This window comes from Ornithodoros turicata, chromosome 5, assembly GCF_037126465.1.
Source record: "Ornithodoros turicata isolate Travis chromosome 5, ASM3712646v1, whole genome shotgun sequence".
NCBI lineage: Eukaryota > Metazoa > Arthropoda > Arachnida > Ixodida > Argasidae > Ornithodoros > Ornithodoros turicata.
Genome location: NC_088205.1, coordinates 71,433,611 through 71,449,752, shown reverse-complemented (window position 1 = coordinate 71,449,752; position 16,142 = coordinate 71,433,611). Strand labels below are relative to the sequence as shown.

At 45.9% G+C, this 16,142-nt stretch overlaps 1 protein-coding gene across 3 annotated transcripts in view; it reads right to left on the bottom strand.

Annotated features, from left to right (window-relative positions):
* LOC135394712 (teneurin-m-like) overlaps window positions 1-1,678 on the bottom strand; it is a 469,443-nt gene extending 467,765 nt beyond the window's left edge. For all 3 annotated transcript variants that reach the window (XM_064625589.1, XM_064625591.1, XM_064625590.1), the window contains exon 1: window positions 1,437-1,678. The gene's annotated coding sequence lies outside the window, so the exon portion shown is untranslated. The remainder of the gene's footprint in view (window positions 1-1,436) is intronic.
* Between the last annotated feature and the right edge of the window lie 14,464 nt (window positions 1,679-16,142).

Below are 16,142 nucleotides of genomic sequence, written 5' to 3'. Positions count from 1 at the left end.
AGGGCATTCTACATCACTGACACGCCAGCAGCAAATCCTACGCCAACCTGAGCTTGTCCATGCAAGTTCGAATTCCGTTATCGAATTATCATTGTTTCAGAGAAAGTATTTTGTGTCGTGTGTCGTAACAGTTTTGTGGCTCGGAGCAAGTGATATTGACTGGTGAATGCTACTAACTTGAGTACTCGGAGTACTCGAAATCTGTAAAAACTTCACTTAGATGAATTCCAACAGTTTTTTGTGTGTTTTTTTGTTTTTTGTTTTTTTACCGTGCAGCAGAGCGGGTAGTTACTCATTGGAGGAGGTAAATTCAGCGAGTTCGTCTTTCTTCACTGCGACACAATTTGTGACCATAAAGCAAGCAGACCAGAAGGAGGAAAAAAACACAGTTTCTACTATGATTACGACGTCAGAAAAACTGCAGGTCGTTCTATGTCCAGTATGTCACCTGCTTCCTTTCGTTGGCTGCTTGAAAGCGCCAGTCCGATTGTTTGTTGTGTTTTATTGCTAAGTGGTGAACCTATATCGGGGCCCACATCAAAGCTCAGCAATGCACGCATAATGTCAGGTACTTTCTTCTGCTCAGAATCACAGTGTGTGTGCGTGTGTGTGCGGGGGAGGGGGGGTAATGGCAGGATGGGCTCGCCGTTATTGGCCACACAGAAGTGGGCGTCGTCACGACTATAGCAAAAAAAGAAAAAAAAGGACGGATGAAGGGTGGAGAAGCGTAGAGGGTGCGTGAGTTCGTCGGGGAGTGCAAGGTGTTAGAGGGGTCGTTGAGCAAGACCCGCCTCCTGCAGAAAGAGAACGAGGTTCCTTGCTTTAGCGTCCTAAATGGTCCTGTGTAAGGACCATTGATATATATTGGACCAGGTATAGTAATTGAATTGCATAGCCAGGCCCTTCGCTATCTTCACCTCACTGACAGGAACTTCCGGTTACTGCTCTGTCAAACCTTGAATGTGTCGATTCGAGACTACACCTGCTCCTGACGTTTTTATCTAAAACAAACACAAAACAAAAACAGCAATCAATTAGCTTTATCTCCGCGGCACATCCACTGTGACGACCACCAAGGTGAATGCCACTGCCAAACTAAAACAGAGTATGAACATGTCGTTTTTTTTGTTTTGTTTTTTTTTAAAGCACGGTGTTCTGCTGGATGAAATTTCTAATTCGGCATTTACAGTTACCTTACAGCCGAACACAGCTCTAATCTCAGAATCAGTTGACGCCCCCCGATATTCATAGATTAAATATTCCCCCGAAATACTGTCAACTTCCTTCTCCTTCTTCCAACTTTCTCCTTCTATGTTGTTCCAGCCTCAGAACATCAGTTCTCTCATGTTCTCTCACTGTAAACTTGCTCGTGCTTGAAGACTCCGAGGGAATCGAAGCACTTTCACGCCACCACAAGCAACACAAGCACATCTTACCTCAATGTCCTCACCGAAGTATCGTTCCGATGCCTCCCACGTGGCACAACCTCTAGCGCGTCAACCGTCACAGCACTGCTAACGCCAAGCAATCCAGTCTAAGCGCACCGAGTATTCACTCCACGAAAGTGTTCATCCAAACCACAAGCACGGAAACAAACGTATTCGCTGTTGCTGTCACAGTGAAGAAGCACGCGACGGATCCATAGCCAAAGCCAACGACGCAGACTCTGCTTGCTGAGGATCACTGCGCTCACTGCGACGCTAGAAACGCCCGGCGCTGATACCGAACGGCGTCGGGATCGCGGTAAGCACAGGGCGCATGCGCTGACTCAGGACCGAGGGTCGGTCCATTCGAATTGTGAGGAGGCGAATGCGGCGAAGTTTGATTCGTTCTGGCGTGTCCTGTTCGTATTGCATTTAAGATCTTTACGGTGATCTTTTTGTTATTTTTCAAGTAGACGGCGCGAAAGGAGTTGCGTTGGTGACTCGGCAGTTTCGCTACGAGGACAGAGATTGCCAAGTCTCGATTCTTTCTTTCTTTATTTTTCTTTTCGTCAAAATTGCTGAGGTGTGCGTGGAATGTAACCGCATGTTTCTCCGGGTGTCTTTTCTATGCAAGGAAGGCTAAGAGTACGGAATATATTGTATTTTAGCGCAAGGAAGTTCATAAAGACTGCGCCATTCACATTAAACATGTGAGCGTTAAGGGGCTCTGATACTCGCTTTTTGGCCAACTTCCTCTTAGAAATATGTTCCTTGACACAACTGGCAATAAGTGATTTGATGCGATAGACCTGCGCCTCCTATAGGACTCCCTACACACATTTTTTTTTTTAATCGGACGGCACAGCGGGCGTTCAATTTGCGTGAAATATCCCTTGGCTGGGACATTTCAGTGTGAGGTTAGGTTAGTTTTTCGATGTGGAGCTTAGAAACTTCTTTACGCCACAGAGAAGGTGACAAAGAACAGCACTCCGTGCTTCGTTCACTTTTGTGATCGCTCACAAAATAAAGATGCCTCAAACGAGAGTTCTAGTCTCCTCAAGCGCTTGAAAAATTAATCTAAAATCAATACATTCAAAAATATTTCGTTTGCGTCGAACCATCAACCCTCTACACGATTTTTTGTGAGCTATGGCTAGCCGAGAAGAAATAGACGAGAAACGTAGGGCTGTCTTTATAGTTTCCTTCACAACGCTGCTGAAACTCGTCTGTTGCCGGCCCTTGTTGTCAAACATTGTTCCTTTGATGTCGCAAGCTACTGCTTGTTTGCGTTCGCTCTCGGGTAGTAAAGCTGGTGTAACTCCCTGTCAAAATAATAACGACTGCTTCAATTGGGTATCTGTCATCTGTTTCTTAAAGAGCGCGTCTCTATAGCCTCAGGAAAACCTGCTTAGTGGACCAGTCTAGCGGATGACGTACATACCTTCTTAGTGTGTGAGGACGCAATTCGAACGAAAACGTGGGGTAGCGCTCCAACGTCATACTGTTCTTTTGAACGAATACGTACTGTTTTGAAAGGAATTTAAAACATTAAAAACCTGTCAAGATTATTAATATCTCTCAAGCAACATTCATGGTGCAATCAGACGAATAGTATAATAGTACTAGGAGACCATTATCGGCCACGAAAGGTTCCCACTATGCTCCGACCAGGAGGTACTTTCGGAGAACAAACAGTCCACGTGGACTCGCATTAATTAGATCTAGCACGTCATCTGGGCTTCTTTCCTTCCACGGTGCCCCGCTGGAGGAATTGCGGAAGTCGATATGCGCAAACCATTCAGCCAATCAGAGCGTTTACAGCCCCATATAGGCAGTGTGAACTTACTATGCAAATAAAGTGGAAACGGATATTGGATGTCTCGGATATATAGCCTCGTTCCCGCATCAAGCTACGTCGAAGGAAGCGCCCCCATGCGGTCTCGCCACATGCGCAAACACAATCTTCATGGAACTCTAGGGACGAGAATAAATATGTTTTTTTTTTTCTTTCTCGTGTACAGTGCGGTCGCGGGTCGCGATGCGCTATATTGGTTGCAAGTCATACAGGTTGTTATGGGAGACGATGGTACACGGTATAGATGGGAATGGCTAAGGAAATGGGGAATTATGAACGATATCTTCAGGTTGTAAACACAGAGGGCGCTCTGTAAGACAGAGTGCTTCACTGGATTCCTTAAGAGTACTATCCATTTTTCTTTCTTTTTTCTTTGTGTATGTGCCTCTTAACGCACTTGCTAGCAGCAGCTAGTTAACGGTTTGATAGTACTTAATTCTGATTAGGTTCCCTGAAGTGAGATACCTTGTCGGTAGACGTACACTGCAAGCTATGGGCGAGGCTACTACAGATTAAGCCTAGATGATATCCATTGCATAGAGGTCATACAAACCGATTATTCATTTCCTTTTCTTTGTTTTCTTTTTTACTGTATTACAACAACAACAACAAATACATGAAGTGACGTAGGCCGAGGAAATCTTCCGCTTAATTTGTGACCCATATCATATGAAATGGCGAACTGGAGGGTGAATAGTGATCCAAGTCCTTGGTATGAAGTAAGGTTACGGAGCGCCGCCAGACATCCATAGCACAAGCCCAACAGTCACAGCATGATCCCCTCATGACCTGGTAGTGCCCTTACAAGAAGCACATGTCAGTCTCGTTTTTCGCACACCCGCAATCAAAGACAGGTATGCCGTATATGCACATATAATCGAGAAAAAAAAAAAAAAAAGAAAGGAAAATAGGCATCGTACAACACAGAACGGTAAGTCACAAATAAACAAGCTCTTTAATGGTCGAGCAAATAATTATACAAGTACTAGGAATATCAACGTTGAGACGGAGGCCCCGTCTTCTCGGAAAAAATAGTATTGGAAAAATTGAATACTGGCAAGCCCCATTTTAACGTGTCGCGTTATTGGCAGGATTCAATAGACGTCGATAGACCCCACAAATTCGTGACCCTTCGAATGCAATTTACAAAGTGATTGATACGTGCGTATATATCGACCTAAATTACTGGGCGCTTCAGTCTGTTTTATCGCAGCTAAATCTGGGATGAATGAAAGTAGTTCGGCCGTCAATTTTTCGTAATATATATATTATTCGTGTTCTTCGGAAGAGCGAGAAAAAATGCGATAATGGCTAACGATTTCTAAAGCTTTATTCAGCAAATAGACTAACTTAAAGTTATCTAATTACTTATTTTGAGTCGCTAGAAGCGTTCGTGCATTTTTCTGGTTTTTCGTGCTTTGTAACTGTGATTAATGAACGTGTTTCGCAACGATGGCAAAGAAGCTTATTCCGTGCGTCGATAATGCAGTAGCGGCAATACTTACTTAACCGCAAATTATCCGCAAGCGGGCCACGCATAAATCGTAACTGAATTTTAAAGGCAGCGGGGAGTGGGGAGCAGTAGCGTAGCCAGAAAAATATTTGTGGAGCGTGTGGAGGGGTTCTACCTCGGGAGGGATCTCACCCTGGTTTTACAAAAGTACAACTTTCGGGGTTTGAACCCCCCAACCCCCTTCTCTTGCTGCCCCAATGGTGGGGAGTGAATGGTTGCGCAGCCAGGCGAGAAACGTTGGGAACTGTTGTCCGTTGTGATACGCTCCAAGTGACTATTCGCCGCTCCAGCTGGCTGCTCGCCACCTAGCGGGCCCCTGTAGAAGCACTCAATGAATGATAGTAACACCAGCTAGCCGATATGTTTTGCGGTTACCCGAAACGGTGCCGAAACTTCCCTTAGTATGCGATGGGGTTTCCCAGCTCACAGAACTCAAAACAGCAACAAGCACTGCCCAGTTCCGCATTGCTAAAATACTGCGAAGAAGAAGATTGAGTGCCGAGAAGGCAAGTAGAAAAAGGATAAGTTGATAAGTAAATTACGTGATAAGTTGGTAAGTGATTAATGAAAAAGATACTGTCCCAGGAGCGGCGCCGGCCTGGGTATAGCTCAGTCGGTAACGTGTTTGCTTGCTGAGCTCAAGATCGCGGGCTCGATCCCGGCCGAGGACGGTAGCAATGTGGGGGAGGTAAACATTGCTTCCAGCACCGTCTGTCGGTGATTTCCGGCGCACATCAAAAGAACCCCAGGTTGTCCAAATTATCGGCAGTCCTACCCTGCGGCACGTGCAACATGTAACCACACTGGGCAGACAAACATTACGTGTAACGTCACAGTACCATTATTGTTTCTACCAGGAGAGGCGTGAACGAAAACAACGAAGAAAGCGGGAAACGGCACTCGAGTTATGTTACTTGTACAATTCGTGAAACGTGTATTGTGGAAGAAGGTGTGAAGAAGCAGGTTGATTCATCGGCAATCACTCTTTTCTCCGCCATCTTGAGGACGAAGCGAGCGCCTCTACAGGCCGGCGTCGCTCTGGCCCGGACACTCGCGCATGTAGGACGCATTGTCAACATCGAACAGTTTTTCGTACCGATTTTCGTTTTGGATCAAATTAAATGGTTCAGATGCGGGGTAAATAAAACAACGGTTCGAACCGGTTCAGTTTACACATGCTGTAAGGAGAATTGACTGCAGCGAAAATAACACCGTTTATTCTCTCCAAGACGTCAAACGGAATGAGAAAAAAAGAGCGAGATTACAAGGTCCCACCAAGTGGCTTAGACAAAAGCAACGAGCCCGTCTTGCGCTCTGGCACATTGTTGTGATGTGGAGTTCGTGCACAAATAACTACAATGTAGTTGACCTAAGTAACAGAAAGTCGTCGAGTATATCCGGGTGAAGGGCGGGACCTTTGGTCCGAGAAAATGAACTGCGGAGTTTCCTACCCAAACACGGACGAATGTCATGTATTGTGAACTTGAGCTCTTGAGATCCAAGTAGAAATTTTCCGCTCGAACAAACCGATAATATGTCGTTTGTTTTCTCCGAATCATAAAATGTCTTTACGGTTTTCGTTCCGTTCCGGTTCGCCCAAAATAACGTGTGCTTTTTTTCTTTCTTTTTCGTTTTTCGGTTCTGGTTGTGGGTTCGCTCCGGAACCCTGGTTGTCAGAGATAAACATATCTTTCCATGCAAATCAGCTCTTTTGTGTTCTCCCGACGCGTGCATGACAAAAAAAAGATAAATGGTGTAGACGACGCAGAGATTGGAAGAAAACGCAACGTAGTTTACCAGCTAGCGGACGGGAGAAGGATCAATGTGACGGCGCTGCCTGACGAACGGTTCGCTCCTCCATTTAGTGCCCCAATCACCCCCCCCCCCCCTTTTTTTTTCCTGTTTTCATACAAGCTCTATTCAAGCTCTACTGGTTTCTACTTGTGTACCGGATGTTTCACGAAGGACCCCAAGCTGAATAATTCGTATACAGGTGAGGTTATCGACTGCCTTGGTATAGCTCAAATATACTGACGAACACAACGGCTGTCGTTCGATAGGTGAGAAAGCGTGCCTTTCTCGTGCTTATGATGAATGCACCGCGAGCGCTGTAAACTAGTAGGGAGAGAAGGAGAAGTCACACCAAAACGTCTCTTTTCATCTGTTCCTTATCTTCGGTCACCCCCATGTGGGAACCAGGCGGATGAACACGTGATTGGCAGCCGGATAGCTGAGCGACAACAACAACAACTTTATTGTGAGGTGATGAATGTGGAGTTTCATCGCCGTGGGCGATACTCTACCCCATTGCTGGTGGTGATGCGGGGAATGAAATAATGAGCCCCTTCACAATAAGGAGCTATGGTATCCAGAAAGGTGAAGAGAGGTTTGAGGGCAGAGCGTTGGTGGGCAGGATATGGCCAGGCAGGCACCAAGCAATTTCGTGAGAGAGAGAGGGGGGGGGGGGCGAGAGTCTAGATCCAGAGAGTACGGTTCGGGAAGGTTGGTAGTGTGGGCAATGGAGAAGAAGGTGTGCTGTAGATTTTCTACAGCACCGCAGTGACAGCATTGGGGAGAGTCAACTTGTCTCAAGCGGTAGCGCCACTGCGCTGTAAAAGCCAGAGCCGTATATTAAAAGGGAGTCTGGCCATTGGGAGGAGTCACAAAAATAGGCTGGACCTGTCAATCACAGTTTCGCTCCTCTGATTGGGTTGCTTTTTACCAAGGGGGTCGCCATGACACCTTACTGCCACCCAAAATGGCGACGAAAACAAACAGTGGTGAAGCGGAGATTTCGCGACAAAAAATTTTCACCGACTACTCTGATTTTACGCTGCAAATGTACATTTTCATATACGTTTCTTGGAAATCAGTTTCAACGAACGCTCATCCATCGATATCTAACCGAAAATAATACGTTTTGTCGCCGATGTTAGGCCTAGTTAACACGGCGATCAAAGCGAAATCGTAACCAAAACGGCACTGTGCTGTGCAATCTTATATTTATTTGATGGATTTCATGGATATAAACATTCCTGCCTGTTATATTCCAACTATTCATGTATATTTGTTTGAAAATCATACCGACAACAGAATGTGTCCCAGCAGGTGGTTCTGCCGGCAGAACGACGGAAGCAGTACAACGACGGAAGCAGACGACAATTCCCGACGTGTCTTACGCTCCCTAGATGGCGCTCATCAAATTTGCGTTAACAATCCACTACTCTTGCAGATTGCGAGAGGTATCCATTTCAATCCCATCCAATCCACTTGCCACCCAAAATGGCGCTGCAGGTGTTGGATAAGGGGGCAAATAGTGAGGATAGGCTGATTGATAGCGCCCCATATTTCAAGACTTCATTGGTCGGAAAGCTGAAAAAGTGGGTGGAGCTTCAGGTATAGGCATGACCCATTAATGGCCAGACTCCCTTTTAATATACGGCTCTGGTAAAAGCCACATCCAGACGCATACACTACGATAGCTGAGCGAAAGACCGCATTGGTACGCTGCTCTGCGCAAGAAATATCTAAACAGCAACGAATTAATTACTCGAAAAAGTCACTTTTTTTTTCTTGAATATTTTTCGCTGAGGTCCCTATCGGTACAACAGAGGTTCCGAAAGCGTCGGAAGCAAAATTTAAAAGTGAAGATCTTTTTAATTAATGAGCGTATGCAAATGAGCCATTCACTGTTCAGTTCTTGGCCGATGTCTCAGGGATGCTCACTGAAAAGAAAGCATTGCGATAGCGCTGCCTGTTTACGAGTTATTCAGCCTGGGAACCTTCATGAAACCTTCGTGTATATGTATGTCGTTTCTACCTTCAGTTCTTTCCTTCCGTCATTCATCTACTATATCGAGTTGTTTTGCTTCTTTTCTCGTTTCCTTTTGCTGTCATAAGTGCAGCTCTCAGCACGAAAGAGGCTCTCGTTTGTTGGTCGTGGTGATGATGGTCGGCTTAAAATACGAGCAGGTGCAAGCATTGACGCACGTCTACGTGTTCTGCTATATTTAACATCCATCTTTGAGGTAAACAAACCTAGTAAGGAAAGACGCACGAGCAAATAGGGGCACAGAAACATGCTTTCGTCACAATATCAACAAATAATTCGAGCCGCACACATGTATTTTTCTTTTCATTTTTTTTTTTCCAGATCCAGCTATTCATGCACAGGCGAGGGGTATACACTGGACATGAAGAATCTAGTTGAGGGATTTCACGGACTCATCTTAGTCTAGGTAGCTGTTAAGTACTTGTTTTATTTCACTTTCTGTTTCATATGCCAGAAAATGAATAGACAGTCGATTTATGCTCGCCTCGCGTCGTATGTTTTTGTAACTCTCCCATATAAGACGCTCCTTTTTCTTTTCTTTTTTTTTTCTGCTCGTAGGTGTCTCAAGATAGTGAGTTTGTCCTAGACTGCGGTGGGACCGAAAGTGGCACTCGGACCCTGGTTTAGAGCTCGTACTGCTCGTATCACATCTTCTGGTTAAGTTTGTGCTCACCGATATATTACATACGCTTGTATGTCTTTTTTTCTTTTTAGCTGACAAATCAAACTACGTAGGTTTCGAAAGCTATGTGCATATTTCAACTTCAGGTGTCAAACACCCCATGTCATAGTCATCATGTGTTTGTTCTTGTTGTTGTTGTTTTTTGTTGTTGTTTGTGGCGGCAGTGTGTTGCCGCGTACCCGTCAGGTGGCGGAAAAGGAAGAGGCGGAAAAGGAAGAGGTATTAAGTGGTCTGGATAAACTATTGGTAACTTTGATTACGTTACATCGTTGTTTTTCACTCAATCAATCATTTTTTATTTCATTCATTCATACAATGCATATAATTATCATAGAACTGAAGGAACCAGAGGGAAATCCCGATGTTGTTGTTGTTGTTAGCACTCTCACCAATCCCGTGCGAATGTTGTCCTGACTCAAGAAGTTGCCAACCATATCAGCTTGCACAGGCAGAGTTGTCGGATTTCTCCTATCAGCTTTGGAACTTGGAAAATGTTTCAAAGGTTCCATTGGCGCTTCTTCCGTGTGTTTCTTTCTTCCTTTTGTGTGACGTAGCGTTGCGCAGCCAATGGAGGGGAGTTCAAGAGTTGTACTTGCACATAACTTCATTTTCATATTTCACATCTCATGTTTCTCGTGTAATGGTGTAGTGTACTGCTCTCAAGCGGTGAATCACCCCAGGCCATAGTCATGATTGATTTGTTGTTGTTGGAAAATGTTCATGTCTTGTATTTAGCGAGGAAACTCGGCAAAAGACGTCGTAATTTCTCTCTCCGACAGAGGTATTTCGTCAAACTGTGATCCGGATCGTCGTATGATCTGGATCTTCTTTGAATGCCGCACGGAACGAATCGAAATTCCTTGTTGTGTAACCATTGGTCGGCAAATTCAGTCATGGTGGCAATCATGGACATCGTTCATCACGGCATCATGGAAAATGTTGCGATGGGTTGCGATAACGTTATGTTGTAGCCGATGTTGAGCGATGGCCTGTGATGTGATGTGGGACCGAAGTTGAAGTCGAAGGATGGGTTGTGATGTTGGTGTCGAATGACTGGATATGATGTTGATGACTTGATGAGATGTGATAGGCGGTGAGCAAGGCAAACTACGATGTGATGTTGAATTAACTTATCGAAAAGTGCCGCAAATGTAAGCAAGTCGGCTGCTGCCCACAGCTACACGAGGACTGATCCCTTATCCCGGCTGTTTCGGAGGCCCTGAAGTAAATCCGCGTTAAAAGAGCAATAACATCCTAAACGACTTTCGTGAACGCCTTGCTTCCTCGACCGTGGTTACTTTTCTTTTCTCTTTTTTTTTAAATATTTATTACTGCATAGTACATCCTGCAGCATTCAAGAGCATAGCGTCGAGGCTAACGCCGCACACCAGCCAAGACGATTCGTACTTTCGAAATTTAAAATCCATCAAAACGTCCTTTGACAAGGCCATTTGTAAAAACTGAGTCCCGTGTTGCGCTTTATAAGCGAAGGTAAGAAATAACACGTTGATTTGATTGTCTACGCAGAGTAGAATTCCATTCCTCGCAGTACAGCCCTGTGTCGACGTCGAAATAAATTAGTATCGCACCTCACTTTCTCTTTCTCTCTCTTTTTTTTTTTTTTCACACAAAATCCCTTTATTTTCGTGGCACAGTAGAGAGAATTATATGAAAAAGGACGCAAATGCGAAACACAATGTACACCGCGTATTGTAACACCGACGTTGCTCGAATGTTAGGCAAAGATCCTTGAAGGGCTACATTAAATGGAATGTGCTCGAACCAGGTCAAGTGAAAGTCTTTGACACTGGACAGTCAGGATATTAAGCGAACCTCCGGGCGCAAATCAGAAAAACCGAGGCACCACAGGCGAGCAACAAAAGGAACTGTGAAGAATGGATCTCGGGTTTCAAAGGAAACGCTTAATAGATGGCGCTCTTGCCGTGGAAGGAATGATATAGAGTGAGCTTACTTTCTTTTTTATGCTTTGCTTCGTTTCTTTCTTTCGTTTTTTTTTTCTGTTGGTTTGAGTGCTTGCGTCAGCGATTCTCTATGAAATCACGACGAAGGGTTCTTTTGAGAAAAATACAAAGAGCAAGGAGGAAATAACGAATTCGATGCGCGCAAGCCCTATTCTTCTTTCTCTTGCACTCAGAAAACGAGAGAGAGAGAGAGAGAGAGAGAACTGTAGCGAGGTGTGAGATTTATTAAGGGTTGATGGGGTTCAGGTGTTTTGCATAGTGCGTCATGTGGAGGAAGAATGGAAAGTCATCGCCGCGGAGGTCTATGAAGGCCTGCCCTCGTCGACATTGCTTTCTCTCACTGCTTTCTTTCTCTCTCTCTCTGTGTCTCTCCACCATAAGCAAATATTGAAATGAAGTTTCTGTCAAGCGATGACCAATACTGATGATGCTGATGTTTGACTGTAGCCACCGGGGTCGCCGCGTCCAGTGATGGGCAAAGTACCCAAAATTGTACTAAAGTAAAGTACAAAGCACCTGGCGTCGATGGTACTTGAAATACAGTACAAACTACCACATTTTAAATATAGGCTACTTAAAGTAAAGTACAAAGTCCTTTAACAAAACTTTTACATATAATGAGCCCTAAATAACGCGTCCTGGAGTAGCCAGTACGTGTAAGTAATGTACAAGTGCTCAGAAATGTATAATACTGGAGTAATTGGTACTTCAAGTCTGACTACCAGCGGGAGGGCGAGACCATGCAGCGTGGAATGCATGCAATGGACCACCGCCCCTTTACCATAGGCAAGGTGCTGGGCCCATGGTCCAGTAGCGTTCATATGTTCGCTTAGAAGTCGGCCCAGGACGCATATTCCCCGGGGCGTCAGTCGTGACGTTGCCGACATCTGTGAGGCCGACAACGGCGAGCCCTTTCACCATCACCACCACCACCACCACCACAAGCGTTCATATGCATCAAGGGCTCCGTCACCTTTGGGAATTCCTGTCATCAACAGGCCTCTCCAACCGGCTTTGATCACCTGAATCCTCATCTCCATCATCATCTCTCGCTGTCTACAAATGGCACTGGGGCAGCGCCCAGCCTGCTGGCCGGCATCAGCTCCATCTCATCATCGTCTCTTTATGTGTGTGTGTGTGTGTGGTACTTCAAGTACTGCGCATCGCTGACCGCAACTAAGTCACAACGCAGTGACACGTAACGTAAAACGTTACAGTGTATGTGTAGTCACTCGTTCTGAATTCTTTTTTTTTTTTTTTCCTTTTCACATTTCTTCTCAGAAGCACCTTGCATTTATGAAGCATATTTCTAAAAATATCTGCGTTGTCTTTATCTACAGGAGTGCGCAATAGTTAATTTATTTATAGTTAGTTTTTTATAGTTAGTTAGTAATTTATAGTTATAATAGTTAGTCATGGCTTTACGTCGCGGGGCAACTTCGATCATGAGCGACGCTAAAGTGATGGATTAACTTTGCCCACCTGAGGGTTCTTTAACGTGCGCAGAAAGCTCAGCACGCGGCACACCGTATTGGACATCCCTCGCGCGAAAGACGGCATGTCTAAGCAACTTGTACCCTGCCACCAAGTTGTTGGCGTCAACCTCATTCTCCCACAGATAGGTCCCCCCACAGGTAGTTCAGTCGGTAACGTGTTGGCTTACTGATCTCAAGATCGCGGGTTCGAACCCGGCTGAGGACGGTAAGCAATGTAGGGTGAGGAAAACATTGCATCCAGTATTCTGTGTCGTATATACCTAGATTTCTGGTGCACATGCAGAGAACCCCAGGTGGTCGAAATTGCGTTTTCTTCTATCGATCATAAGTCACGAAAGACGCAACCAATTAGTTTCGTTTCTTTTGTGTTCATGTCAAAGTAACGACAAAGCATAATCCTGGCAGCACGGCTGCAAAAAAGGAAGATAAATGTCCTTGAAGTCCTCGTCGCACAAGTATGCATCATGCAGCATCTTTCCCCATCCCGAAGCCTGCAAGTGGTGCAAAGAGACTTTTCACCCGCCGACCTGCGGCAAACACATCCCCTCGTTTGTGGTAGCCAAGGTTGTGCTGTAGACTGGGAGGTGGGTGGGTTCGAATCCTACCACCGGCTGTGCTATCTGAGGTTTTCCCTGGGTTTTCCGACGGACTTTTCAGACGAATGTCGGCACAGTTCCCCCTGAAGTCGGCCCAGGACGCATACTAACCCCCCTGTCCCCCACTCCTCCTTGCTGTCCTCTCTCCATCTGTCCAGGTCTGTACGCCACTCACAGCCATAGTTGCTTCGTGGCGCTAACACGGAATTTTAAAAAATCGCCCGCCGATATGACCGAATTTATTTAAACCGAAAAATGTGGGAACGTAACAGTTTCCCGCCATCAGCGTACCAGTCGATGGCAGTTTACCTCTTTCAGTACGGACTGTAAAAGAAAAACTTCACAAGGTCACCGATCTCGGAAACGGCCCAAGCAGCACAATGTCCTGAAAGTCGAGTACAATAGGGGTGGACGGGTAGGTGGAAGGCCTTGAACAGAATTCTGAAAGTAAAGAACATTGATAAGACACATACCGGCCACTCCTATTGCACTTGACTTTCAGTACATTGTGCTGCTTGGGGGGGGGGGGGGGGCTATCTAGATGAAGGTCAGTCGACGAGGCATGATCGATGAATAGGGCGAGGGAAGCTTATCGCTTTAGGTTACCGACTTCCCGTCGCTTACCGGTTCCTACCCCCAACTCAAACGGCAAAACTTGATACCTTAAACATTGCTGCCGTAAGGCATGCACTGATGTATGGTACCGCAATTGTTGCAGTGAATCACCTCATCCCATCGTCATTTATGTAGTTCTTGTTGTTGTTGCCGTGAGGAAAGGCCGTAATTGGTGAAAGCCGTATTCAGCATCGCGCTTCCTGCAGACACAGACTCAGGCCGATTATGATCGTGCAGCTGCTTGCTGTATTTGGCTACAATGACAAAAATGTGTTCCTCGTCTTTGGGTCAAGCTCTCGATCCCCCCCTATACCAGCTGCTTCGGTTTTTAACTCTTGCCTTTTGTAATTCATCGGACTGTTACACAGGACCACTGATACCCCTGAGATTCCTGATATTTCCTTCTCACACATGTACTTCCCCTAGTTCACCCCCTTGTGTCGACGAAGTCTTTCCTTCCGGTATGTTAGAATTTAGAACTGAACCTCTGAACAGCGTGGTGTGAAATTCGATTTTTCTGGAAAGACGAACAGCGTGCATATGCGATTGTGTCTGCAGTCGAGAGTATTCCATTTCCCGCAGCTTTCATGAATAGGCAGTTTTGAGGTTACCGAGTTTTAGCAACCCCGTTCATTTTGTATCTCCGTTTCACTCCCCAAGCCTTATCACTCCCTTGTGGCATGACCTCGATTTTAGGCTGCGTTCCAATACCCCGGTTAGGCGACTGCCTAGCGGTCTAACCGGAAATGCCGCCATGTTAAGTCTCGTTCCAAATCTCGCCAAGTCCGCTATTCAGTCGGCTACCGCCTAGTGCGCATCGATGCAGTCTAGTTATACGCCTGACCATCTGACAGCCGGGATGGAGACGCGCGTTGACGGTACCAGCGTGCCCGCTGTTTCTGCTGACTTTAAATGTAAAGTTGCACATAGTGGTATGTCTTTTAAAACTGCGTAGAGAGTTGCAACACATGTTTAGTTGTGAAGGTGACAGTTTATGCACGATGTCCTACAAACTTAGCCCATTCGAGTCCTGCTGCGCTTGCGCCGTACGCATTTCTTACGTGAGCAACTAAATGGCGCCACAGGCGCCTCAGCTAGGCAAGCCTATTCCAATAGTGACAATAATAATTGGGTGTTTACGTCGCGAGACAACTGAGATCATGAGCGACGCCACAGCGGTCGGTCTGTGGATTGCTTTTGCCCACCTGAGGGTTCTTTAACGTGCGATGAAAGCTCATCACACGGCACCCCGTATTTAACGTCCCTCGCGGAAGACGGCGTGACTAAGCAACTTGTACCCTGCCACCAAGTTGCTGGCGTCCTCGGCCGGGTTCGAACCCGCGATCTCGGGATCAGTAGGCGAACACGCTACCAACTGAGCCACCGAGGCCGGTTCCAATAGTGACAAGCAAATGGGTCTACTGAGCTGCCTAGTTAGGCGGCTTCGCGGGCGCGAGGTATTGGAACGCAGCCTTAGTTTTTGTTCATGGCCTTCGTATTGTAAAATCTTAAATGCGCCCATCAGATGAGGTTATCACACATTTATCAGAAACATTTTTCATAACAAACACAGCAGCATCTGCGTCTTGCTCTAATCAGTTCGCATCCCTGTTGGTTGTCACTGACACCCCATTCGAGGCCTCATGCCCCAGTAGACATGTGGTGAGTGCCTGGCCGCATGACCTCACTCATCCTCATCTGAACTGCGTGAGGTAAGGGTGAGGGGAGTTCATGGGGCCCCTCATGAGTGAGTTCACCCACCTATGCGGCGGACACACCAACATAAGCCCTCGCTAGAATTCAACTTCAAAACCCATCGTCGACCTCAGAACCCATCATCGGAATTCAACTTCAAAATCCATCATTGAATTCATCCATCACGAAAACCATGATGGGATCTGAAGTTGAATGATGGGTTGTGATGTGACGGGTTCTGAAGTTGAAGTTGAATGATGGGCTGTAACGTGATGGGTTCTGATGTTGATGTTGAATGGCGCGTTGTGATGTGATGGTTGATAATGGTGATGTGATGGGCTGTGCGGAAATCCGATCATGATATGATGTTCAATGAATACTTACGAAAATGCCGACTTATGTTCGAGACCTTCCGACCGCGTATTAAAATTTGCAAAGACGATATGAAACAC